An 11582-nucleotide genomic window follows, 5' to 3' on the forward strand; every position below is an offset into this window, starting at 1 on the left:
TGCCTGCTGTGCCTGCATGCTTCCTTTCAGTGACTGATGCACTAAGACACCCAGATCACGTTGTACGTCCCCTTTTCCTAACTTGACACCATTCAAATAATAATCTGCCTTCCTATTCTTACCACCAAAGTGGATAACCTCACACTTATCCACATTAAACTGCATCTGCCATGCATCCGCCCACTCACACAACCTGTCCAAGTCACCCTGCAACATCATAGCATCTTCCTCACAGTTCACACTGCCACCTAGCTTTGTATCCTCGGCAAATTTGCTAATGGTACTTTTAATCCCTTCATCCAAGTCATTGATGTATATTGTAAATAGCTGCGGTCCCAACACCGAGCCTTGCGGTACCCCACTAGTCACTGCCTGCCATTCTGAAAGGGACCCATTTATCCCCACTCTTTGCTTTCTGTCTGTCAACCAACTTTCTATCCATGTCAGTACCCTACCTCCAATACCATGTGCTCTAATTTTGCCCACCAATCTCCTATGTGGGACCTTGCCGAAGGCTTTCTGAAAGTCGAGGTACACCACATCCACCGGCTCTCCCCTGTCAATTTTCCTAGTTACATCCTCAAAAAATTCCAGCAGATTAGTCAAGGACGATTTCCCCTTCGTAAATCCATGCTGACTCGGAACGATCCTGTTACTGCGATCCAAATGCTCCGCAATTTCGTCTTTTATAATTGACTCCAGCATCTTCCCCACCACTGATGTCAGACTAACTGGTCTATAATTTCCCGTTTTCTCTCTCCCTCCTTTCTTGAAAAGTGGGATAACATTAAGTACCCTCCAATCCACGGGAACTGACCCGGAATCTATAGAACATAGGAAAATTATTACTAATGCGTCCACAATTTCTAGAGCCACCTCCTTAAGCACCCTGGGATGCAGACCATCAGGCCCTGGGGATTTATCAGCCTTGAGTCCCATTAGTCTACCCAAAACTTTTTCCTGCCTAATGTGGATTTCCTCCAGTTCCTCTGTCACCCTAGGATCTCTGGCCACTAGAACATCTGGGAGATTGTTTGTATCCTCCTCAGTGAAGACAGATCCAAAGTACCGGTTCAACTCTTCTGCCATTTCCTTGTTCCCCATAATAAATTCCCCTGCTTCTGTCTTCAAGGGACCCACATTTGCCTTGACTATTTTTTTCCTCTTCACATACCTAAAAAAGCTTTTACTATCCTCCTTTATATTATTGGCTAGTTTACCCTCGTACTTCATCTTTTCTCCCCGTATTGCCTTTTTAGTTATCTTCTGTTGTTCTTTAAAAGAATCCCAATCCTCCGGCTTCCCACTCTTCTTTGCTATGTTATACCTCTCCCCTTTTATTTTTATGTTGTCCTTGACTTCCCTTGTCAGCCACGGGTGCCTCTTACTCCCCTTAGAATCGTTCCTCCTCTTTGGGATAAATTGATCCTACAACTTCTGCATTATTCCCAGGAATACCTGCCATTGCTGTTCCACAGTCTTCCCTGCTAGGGCCTCCTTCCAGTCAATTTTGGCCAACTCCTGCCTCATGCCTCTGTAATCCCCTTTGCTATACTGTAATACTGACACCTCCGATTTTCCCTTCTCCCTCTCCATTTGTAGAGTAAAACTTATCATATTGTGGTCACTGCCTCCTAATGGCTCATTTACCTCGAGTCCCCTTATCAGGTCAGGTTCATTACATGACACTAAATCCAGAATTGCCTTCTCCCTGGTAGGCTCCAGTACAAGCTGTTCTAAGAATCCATCTCGGAGGAACCCCACAAACTCTCTTTCCTGGGGTCCATCACCAACCTGATTTTCCCAGTCTACCTGCATGTTGAAATCTCCCATGACCACCGTAGCATTACATTTGTGACATGCCAATTTTAGCTCCTGATTCAACTTGCACTCTATGTCGAGGCTACTGTTTGGGGGGCTGTAGATGACTCCCATTAGGGTCTTTTTACCCTTACAATTCCTCATCTCTATCCATCCTGATTCGACATCTCCTGATTCTATGTCACTCCTTGCAAGGGAGTGAATATCATTCCTTACCAACAGAGCTACCCCGCCCCCTCTTCCCAACTGCCTATTCTTTCTGTACGTTGTGTACCCCTGAATATTCAGCTCCCAGCCCTGGTCCTCTTGTAGCCATGTCTCAGTGATTCCCACAACATCATACTTGCCAATGTCTAACTGAACCTCAAGCTCATCCACTTTATTTCTTATACTTCGCGCATTTAAATACACTTTAACTTCGGTATTTACCTCCCCTCTCACACCGGTCACAATTGGCCCTGACCTTACTCTCATATCCCTTCTAGAACTTCCCTTCCCATTCATACGAGAGTCCTTTACAGTTTCTCCTGTATTCGCTTCCCCTTTAACTCCATCTCCATATTCCCAATTTGTCAATGCTACGTTCAACGCAACGTGTACCCGTCCTCCAAGAGCTCTCTGCTGCACACTCAATCCACCTTTTTACCTCGATTACACCTAATCGGTACTGACACCTTTGAACACACTGATGGTTTCACATCCCATCTGCGCATGATTCTGAATACACTTGCACAGCAGCTGAACATCCAAATAAAGAAACATGAAGGCTGAACTGCTCCTTCCAGTGCGGCGCTCTCCTCAGTCGTACTTCAAATGTCTGCGAGGCCCTTATGTGTTGTTCCGGTCACCGTATTATAGAAATGATGTCCTATTGCCAGAGGCAGTGCGGAACAGATTCACCAGGATGTTTTCTGCAATTGACAGCATTAGTTAGAAGACAGATTCGATCGGGTGCGATTGGTCTCGTTGGAGCGCACGAGGATAAAGTGTGATCTTATATTGGTCTATAAGATCATGAGAGAAATAGACCGGTAGATGAGCAGAGCCTCTTGCCCTGAGTTGGAGAATCGAGGTCCAGAGGACATAGGTTTAAGGTGAAGGAGAAATGATTTAATAGGAATCAGAGTGGATTTTTCTTTCACACAATGCATGGTGGATGTATGGAACAAGCTGCCAGATGAGTTAGTTGAGACAGCGACTCTCCCAACACACAAATCAATGGGACAGGTACATGAATAGGGCAAGTTTGGAGTGGTATAGACCAATTTCAGGTAGTCAGGCTGGTGTAGATGGGGCATATTGGCCGACCTGAGCAAGTTGGGCCGAAGGGCCTGTTTCCACACCATACAACACTATGACTATGCAGTAGTACCTAGCTAAACTATCAGCTCGTTCCATACGTTCACCACCCTTTGCGTGAAAATTAACCCTTCGGGTTCCTGTGAAACCTTCCACCCACCACGTCTCAAGCCCCATTTCCCATGGTTCTGGCTTCCTCGACTCTGTGCGACTACCAGATCTAGTCCTTTTATTATTTTGTGCAAGATGAAACTGCAGATTCTCGTTTAAGCCGAAGAAAGATACCAAATGCTGGAGTAACTCACCGGGACATGCAGCATCTCTGGAGAGGAGGAATGGGTGACGTTTCGGGTCTGGACCTTTATTATGTTGTTCATATCTAAAAGATCAAACTTCATCCTCCTGTGCGCCAAGGAATAAAGTACTAGCCTACAGAATCTGACCTTCTAGATCAGGCGCTCGGGTATTGGCAACATCGTTGTAAATCTCCTCTGCACTCTTTCTAGATGGACAGAATCTCTCCTATATCATGTGGCCCACAACTGCTCACAATACTCTAAATGCGGCCTCACGAACGTCTTCTCCAACTTGACTTCCCAACAGCTATACTCAATGTTCTGACCGATGAAGGCCAATGTACCAAAAGCTTTTTTGACCACCTTATCTCCCTGTGATGCTCCTTTCAACCAAAGATACTAGAGGAACAAGGTGGCCCACTCCGTTGAAATCGCCTATAATGAAGTGTAGTACGCAAAGGAGCCATTTTAGTAGGTAAAACCCGCCTTCCGGTATGCCTCTCGCAGTGTGATCAGTGTTTTGGTGGAACAGTATGTGTGATAAAACCATTAAAATGCAGAACATACCTCATCTATCAATTCACAGATTTTTGTTATTTTTCTTTTTAAATGTTTCTGCAAGTTTCTGGCTACTGAAATGGCGTCGTGACATACGACAGTTTTTAGGGTCGAGTGCTCTATCTTGTTCCTCTAGTATCTTTGCTTTCAACGCACAAAGTACCTATCCTCCTAGATCCTACTGCTCAATAGTTAATTCACCTTTTTGCCTCGGTTCCAGCTCATCAGTACTGTCACCTCTGAACTAACTGTGTAGGAAAGAACTGCTGATGCTAGTTTATAACCATATAACCATATAACAACTAGAGCATGGAAACAGGCCTGTCCGGCCCTACCAGTCCACGCCGACCATTCTCCCTGACCTAGTCTCATCTACCTGCACTCAGACCATAACACTCTAATCCCCTCCTATCCATATACCTATCCAATTTACTCTTAAATAATAAAATCGAGCCAGCCTCCACCACTTCCACCGGAAGCCCATTCCATACAGCCACCACCCTCTGAGTAAAGAAGTTACCCCTCATGTTACCCCTAAACTTTTGTCCCTCAATTCTGAAGCTATGTCCCCTTGTTGGAATCTTCCCCACTCTCAAAGGGAAAAGCCTACCCACGTCAACTCTGTCCGTCCCTCTCAAAATTTTAAAAACCTCTATCAAGTCCCCCCTCAACCTTCTACGCTCCAAAGAATAAAGACACAACCTGTTCAATCTCTCTCTGTAGCCTAATTGCTGAAACCCAGGCAACATTCTAGTAAATCTCCTCTGTACCCTCTCCATTTTGTCGACATCCTTCCTATAATTTGGCGACCAGAACTGCACACCATACTCCAGATTCGGCCTCACCAATGCCCTGTACAATTTTAACATTACATCCCAACTTTTATACTCGAAGCTCTGATTTATAAAGGCAAGCATACCAAACGCCTTTTTCACCACCCTATCCACATGAGATTCCACCTTCAGGGAACAATGCACAGTTATTCCCAGATCCCTCTGTTCCACTGCATTCCTCAATTCCCTACCATTTCCCTGTACATCCTATTTTGATTTGTCCTACCAAAATGCAGCACCTCACACTTATCAGCATTAAACTCCATCTGCCATCTTTCAGCCCACCCTTCCAAAAGGCCCAAGTCTCTCTGTAGACTTTGAAACTCTACTTCATTATTAACTACACCACCTATCTTAGTATCATCTGCATATTTACTAATCCAATTTGCCACACCATCATCCAGATCATTAATGTAAATGACAAACAACAGTGGACCCAACACAGATCCTTGGGGTACTCCACTAGACACTGGCCTCCAACCTGACATACAATTGTCAACCATTACCCTCTGGTATCTCCCATTCAGCCATTGTTGAATCCATCTTGCAACCTCACTATTAATACCCAACGTTTTAACCTTTTTAATCAACCTTCCATGTGGAACCTTTTCAAATGCCTTACTGAAGTCCATATAGACAACATCCACAGCCTTGCCCTTATCAATTTCCCTGGTAACCTCTTCAAAAAATTCAAGAAGATTAGACAAACATGACCTTCCAGGCACAAATCCATGTTGACTGTTTCTAATCAGGCCTTGTTTATCCAAATAATTATATATATTGTCCCTAAGTATCTTTTCCATTAATTTTCCCACCACAGACGTCAAACTAACAGGTCTATAATTGCTAGGTTTACTTTTAGAACCATTTTTAAACAAAGGCACAACATGCGCAATGCGCCAATCTTCTGGCACCATCCCCGTTTCTAATGACGTTTGAAATATTTCCGTCATAGCCCCTGCTATTTCTGCACTAACTTCCCTCAATGTCCTAGGGAATATCCTATCAGGACCTGGAGAATTATCCACTTTTATATTTATCAAAAGTGTCCGTACCTCCTCTTCTTTAATCCTCATAATTTCCATCACTACTCTACTTGTTTCGCTTACCTCACATAATTCAATATCCTTCTCCTCGGTAAATACCGAAGAAAAGAAATTGTTTAATATCTCCCCCATTTCTTCCGGCTCAGCACATAGCTGTCCACTCTGACTCTCTAATGGACCAATTTTATCCCTCACTATCCTTTTGCTATTGACATATCTGTAGAACCCCTTGGGGTTTACTTTTACATTACTTGCCAAAGCAGCCTCATATCTTTTTTTCGCTTTTCTATTTTCCTTCTTTAGATTCCTTTTACATTCTTTATATTCCTCAAGAACTTCATTTGCTCCCTGCCGCTTATATTTATTGTATATCATATCATATCATATCATATATATACAGCCGGAAACAGGCCTTTTCGGCCCTCCAAGTCCGTGCCGCCCAGTGATCCCCGTACATTAACACTATCCTACACCCACTAGGGACAATTTTTACATTTACATTTACCCAGCCAATTAACCTACATACCTGTACGTCTTTGGACATATCTCCCTCTTTTTCCGAACCAAGTGTCCAATTTCCCTGGAAAACCACGGCTCTTTCAAATTATTATTCTTTCCTTTCCATCGAACAGGAACATAAAGATTCTGTACTCTCAAAATGTCACCTTTAAATATCCTCCATTTCTCTATTATATCCTTTTCATAAAACAAAAATTTCCATTTCACTCCTTTTAAATCCTTTCTCATCTCCTCAATATTAGCCTTTCTCCAATCCAAAATCTCAACCCTTGGTCCAGATTTGACCTTCTCCATAATGATATTGAAACTAATGGCATTGTGATCACTAGATCCAAAGTGCTCCTCAACACATACCTCCGTCACCTGACCCATCTCATTTCCTAACAGGAGGTCCAACACTGCCCCTTCTCTGGTAGGCACCTCTACGTATTGCTGCAAAAAACTATCCTGCACACATTTTACAAACTCCAAACCATCCAGCCCTTTAACAGAATGTGATTCCCAGTCTATATACGGAAAATTGAAATCACCCACAATCACTACTCTGTGCTTACTACTAATATCTGCTATCTCCTTACATATTTGCTCTTCCAATTCTCGTTCCCTATTTGGCGGTCTATACTACACCCCTATAAGTGTTGCCAAACCTTTCTCATTTCTGAATTCCACCCAAACAGCCTCCCTAATCGAGCCTTCTAGTCTGTCCTGCCAAAGCACTGCTGTGATATCCTCCCTGACAAGCAATGCAACACCCCCACCTCTTTCCCCTCCGATTCTATCACATCTGAAACAATGAAATCCTGGAATATTTAATTGACAATCGCAACCCTCCTGCAACCATGTTTCACTGATCGCCACAACATCATACTTCCAGATGTCAATCCAGGCTCTAAGCTCATCCACCTTTCTTACAATGCTCCTAGCATTAAAATATACACATTTAAGGGACCCATCATTTCTTATTCTCAGTTTATTTATTTTCCCTTCTTTCTCTCCTACATATTTCGTCTGAGTGTTTCCCTTTTCTGTCTCCTGCCTCACACACTGCCTATTAGCTATCTGTGTTTGAGTCCCTCCCCCCAACCGTACTAGTTTAAAGTCTCCGCAATTACCTTAGCAAATCTCCCCGCCAGGATATTGGTTCCCCTCAGGTTCAGATGCAACCCGTCCTTTTTGTACAGGTCATACTTCCCCCAGAAGAGGTCCCAATGATCCAGAAACTTGAAACCCTGCTCCCTGCACCAGTTCCTCAGCCACGTATTTATCCTCCACCTCACTCCATTCCTATTCTCACTATCGCGTGGCACAGGCAGTAAGCCTGAGATTATTGCTTTGGAAGTCCTTTTTTTAACTCTCTTCCTAGCCCCCTAAATTCTCCTTTCAGGACCTCTTCCCTTATCCTACCTATATTGTTGGTACCTATATGTACCACGACCTCTGGCTCCTCTCCCTCCCTTTTCAGGATATCCTGGACACGCTCAGACACATCCCGGACACCGGCACCAGGGAGGCAAACCACCATCCGGGTCTCCCGACTGCGTCCACAGAAACGTCTATCTGACCCCCTCACTATAGAGTCCCCTATTACTATCGCTCTCCTCTTCCTTTCCCTACCCTTCTGAGCAACAGGGCCGGACTCCTTGCCAGAGGCCCGGGCACCGTCGCTGCCCCCAGGTAGGCTGTCCCCCCCAACAGTACTTAAACAGGAGTACTTATTTCAAAGGGGTACAGCCACCGGGGTACTCCCTAGTCCCTGCCTCTGCTCCTTGCCCCCCCTAACAGTGACCCACTTGTCTACCTCCCGTGGTCTTGGAGTGACCACCTCTCTGTAACTCCTATCTATAACCTCCTCACTCTCCCTGACCAGACAGAGGTCATCAATCTGCCGCTCCAGGTTCCTAATACGGTCCCTTAGGAGCCCCATCTCGTCACACCTGGCGCAGATGTGGATGTCTGGAAGACTATCAGACTCCCAGATTCCCCACATGCGACACCCAGAACAATAAAATGCCCTGGCACTCATACTCCCCAAACAAAGCCCCGTACTCGGTTACTAAACCTACCGCCCGGCCGCTGCTCCAACCGCTCCAACCGCCCACCCAAAAGAACTGAGTGATCTCCTGGGAGATGCGAAAAACAGGATAAAAAACCCAGGCCAATTTGGGGAAAAGAAATCCGGGAAATTCCTCTCCGACCCCAAGCTAGGCGATCGAAACTTGTCCGGGAGATCACACAGGTCTTACTCCTTACTATCCCCACACAATCCCCACACAATACTTCCCAAGCAACACAGCTTAAATCGAAGGTAGTCAAAAAAATGCTGGAGTACCTCAGTGGGACAGGCAGCATCTCTGGAGAGAAAAACTGGATGACATTTCGGGTCGAGGCCCTTCTTCAGACCTGAAGAATCTGAAGTCTGAATTCAGAGTCTGAAGAAGGGTCTCGACGCCAAACGTCACATATTGCTTCTCTCCAGAGATGCTACCTATCCCGCTGAGGCACGCCAGCATTTTGTGTCCACCTCTGAACTCACGATATGCCTTTGGTGTTGCACATGATTTTGGTACCCTGTGGCAGCACAGGGGCTTTTTGACAGCAGCAGGCACTCCTATTAAAAATGCCTTGTTTGTCCGAAATCTACTGGCGGCTTTGACACTCCCAAAAACCTTGGCTGTCATTAAATGTAATTTGCATACATCTGCCAAGGATCTCATTTCTTTCAGGAATGCATTGGCTGACACATTGGCACGCACAGAGGCCCTGACCCCTACCATTTTAGTTCCTTCAGGTGAACAACAGCAGTTTTCTGCAACTACCGCTATGCCCAGTGTTTCGGAACACTGCCAGCTTCAGGGGGCGCCCCCGAGGCTAAGAGACACCAGTGGAGCCAGGATGAGTGTTCCCCTCGCAGAGCTGACTCGCTTTGGGTTACTGCCTCTGGCAAAGTTTGTGTCCCTAACGCGTTTTTAACCTGTTTTGTTGCATTATGTGCACTCTCTTGCCCATGCTGGTAAGAGGGGAATGATGGATGTAATAAATGCTACATGGTATCACCTCAAAATAAATTGTGGTTTGCAAATTGATTTTATTGAACTGCCACGTGTACAAATGTTATAAGTATTGCTTAGTTATTGTTGATGTGTTTAGCCGTAAGATTGAAGCCGAAGGTCTCGATAGGACTTTGACATCCAGTCTGAAATTTCAAACTCTATAATGCTTAGCATTGTAAAATAATGTTCCTTTTGTTATTGTTACTCCCGCTATTAGGGGACGTGCACTCAAGATCTATATGGGATTGTGGTCAATCTGTATTTACTTCACCACATTTATGTAGAGACGATCAGATGATATGCAGAGGAGGCAATGGCACAATCCCCTGGAAGGCAGAAAAAATAGGACCCTGCTCAGGATGATTTAATAAGACCAGAGCTAAACAATTGAGAGACCAAGCCTATTGGGTTGTACCCTGCGGACACGCTTTGTGCCAGTTTAATTTCCAATGCCTGACAATTGAATTTAGTTTTCCATGTAAGAAGCAGCAGCTGTATCAGGGTCGGTCCAGACGAACTCAAGGGTTACATCAGCCGTCCCTACGAGAAGAGATGAGGGGAAGAATTGACTGGAGAAGGGACTCTTGCAGTAGAACGCAGGAGAGCTTTACATGTGCAGCCAACACAGCATGCGCAGTAGAGAAGTATGCGATTCTGTGGACGCAGTCGGGAGGCCCCGGATGGTAGTTTGCCTCCCGGGTGCAAGTGTCCGGGATGTATCTGAACGTGTCCAAGATATCCTGAAAAGGGAGGGAGAGGAGCCAGAGGTCATGGTACATATAGGTAACAGCAATATAGGTAGGATAAGGGAAGAGGTCCCGAAAGGAGAATTTAGGGGGCTAGGAAGAGAGTTAAAAAAGGACTTCCAAAGTGATAATCTCAGGCTTACTGCCTGTGCCACGCGATAGTGAGAATAGGAATGGAGTGAGGTGGAGGATAAATACGTGGCTGAGGGACTGGTGCAGGGAGCAGGGATTCAAGTTTCTGGATCATTGGGACCTCTTCTGGGGGAAATATGACCTGTACAAAAAGGACGGGTTGCATCTGAACCTGAGAGGAACCAATATCCTGGCGGGGAGATTTGCTAAGGTAATTGCGGAGACTTTAAACTAGTCCGGTTGGGGGGAGGGACTCAAATACAGATAGCTAATATGCAGTGTGTGAGGCAGGAGGCAGAAAATGGAAACACTCAGACCCAATATGTAGGAGAGAAAGAAGTGAAAAGAAATAAACTGAGAATAATAAATGATGGGTCCCTTAAATGTGTATATTTTAATGCTAGGAGCATTGTAAAACAGGTGGATGAGCTTAGAGGCCGGATTGAAATCTGGAAGTATGATGTTGTGGCGATTAGTGAAACATGGTTGCAGGAGGGTTGCGATTGGCAATTAAATATTCCAGGATTTCATTGTTTCAAATGTGATAGAATCGGAGGGGCAAGAGGTGGGGGTGTTGCATTGCTTGTCAGGGATGATATCACAGCAGTGCTTTGGCAGAATAGACTAGAAGGCTCGATTAGGGAGGCTGTTTGGGTGGAACTCAGAAATGAGAAAGGCTTAGCAACACTTATAGGGGTGTATTATAGGCCGCCAAATAGGGAACGAGAATTGGAAGAGCAAATATGTAAGGAGCTAGCAGATATTAGTAGTAAGCACAGAGTAGTGATTGTGGGTGATTTAAATTTTCCGTACATAGACTGGGAATCACATTCTGTTAAAGGGCTGGATGGTTTGGTATTTGTAAAATGTATGCAGGATAGTTTTTTGCAGCAATACGTAGAGGTACCTACCAGAGAAGGGGCAGTGTTGGACCTCCTGTTAGGAAATGAGATGGTCAGGTGACGGAGGTATGTGTTGAGGAGCACTTTGGGTCTATTGATCACAATGCCATTAGTTTCAATATAATTATGGAGAAAGTCAAATCTGGACCAAGGGTTGAGATTTTGGATTGGAGAAAGGCTAATTTTGAGGAGATGAGAAAGGATTTAAAAGGAGTGAAATGGGACATTTTGTTTTATGAAAAGGATATAATAGAGAAATGGAGGATATTTAAAGGTGAAATTTTGAGAGTACAGAGTCTTTGTGTCCCTGTTCGGTGGAAAGGGAAGAATAATAATTTGAAAGAGCCGTGGTTTTCCAGGGAAAGTGGACATTTGGTTCG

Source organism: Rhinoraja longicauda, unplaced genomic scaffold (genome assembly GCF_053455715.1).
Source record: "Rhinoraja longicauda isolate Sanriku21f unplaced genomic scaffold, sRhiLon1.1 Scf000085, whole genome shotgun sequence".
Lineage (NCBI taxonomy): Eukaryota > Metazoa > Chordata > Chondrichthyes > Rajiformes > Arhynchobatidae > Rhinoraja > Rhinoraja longicauda.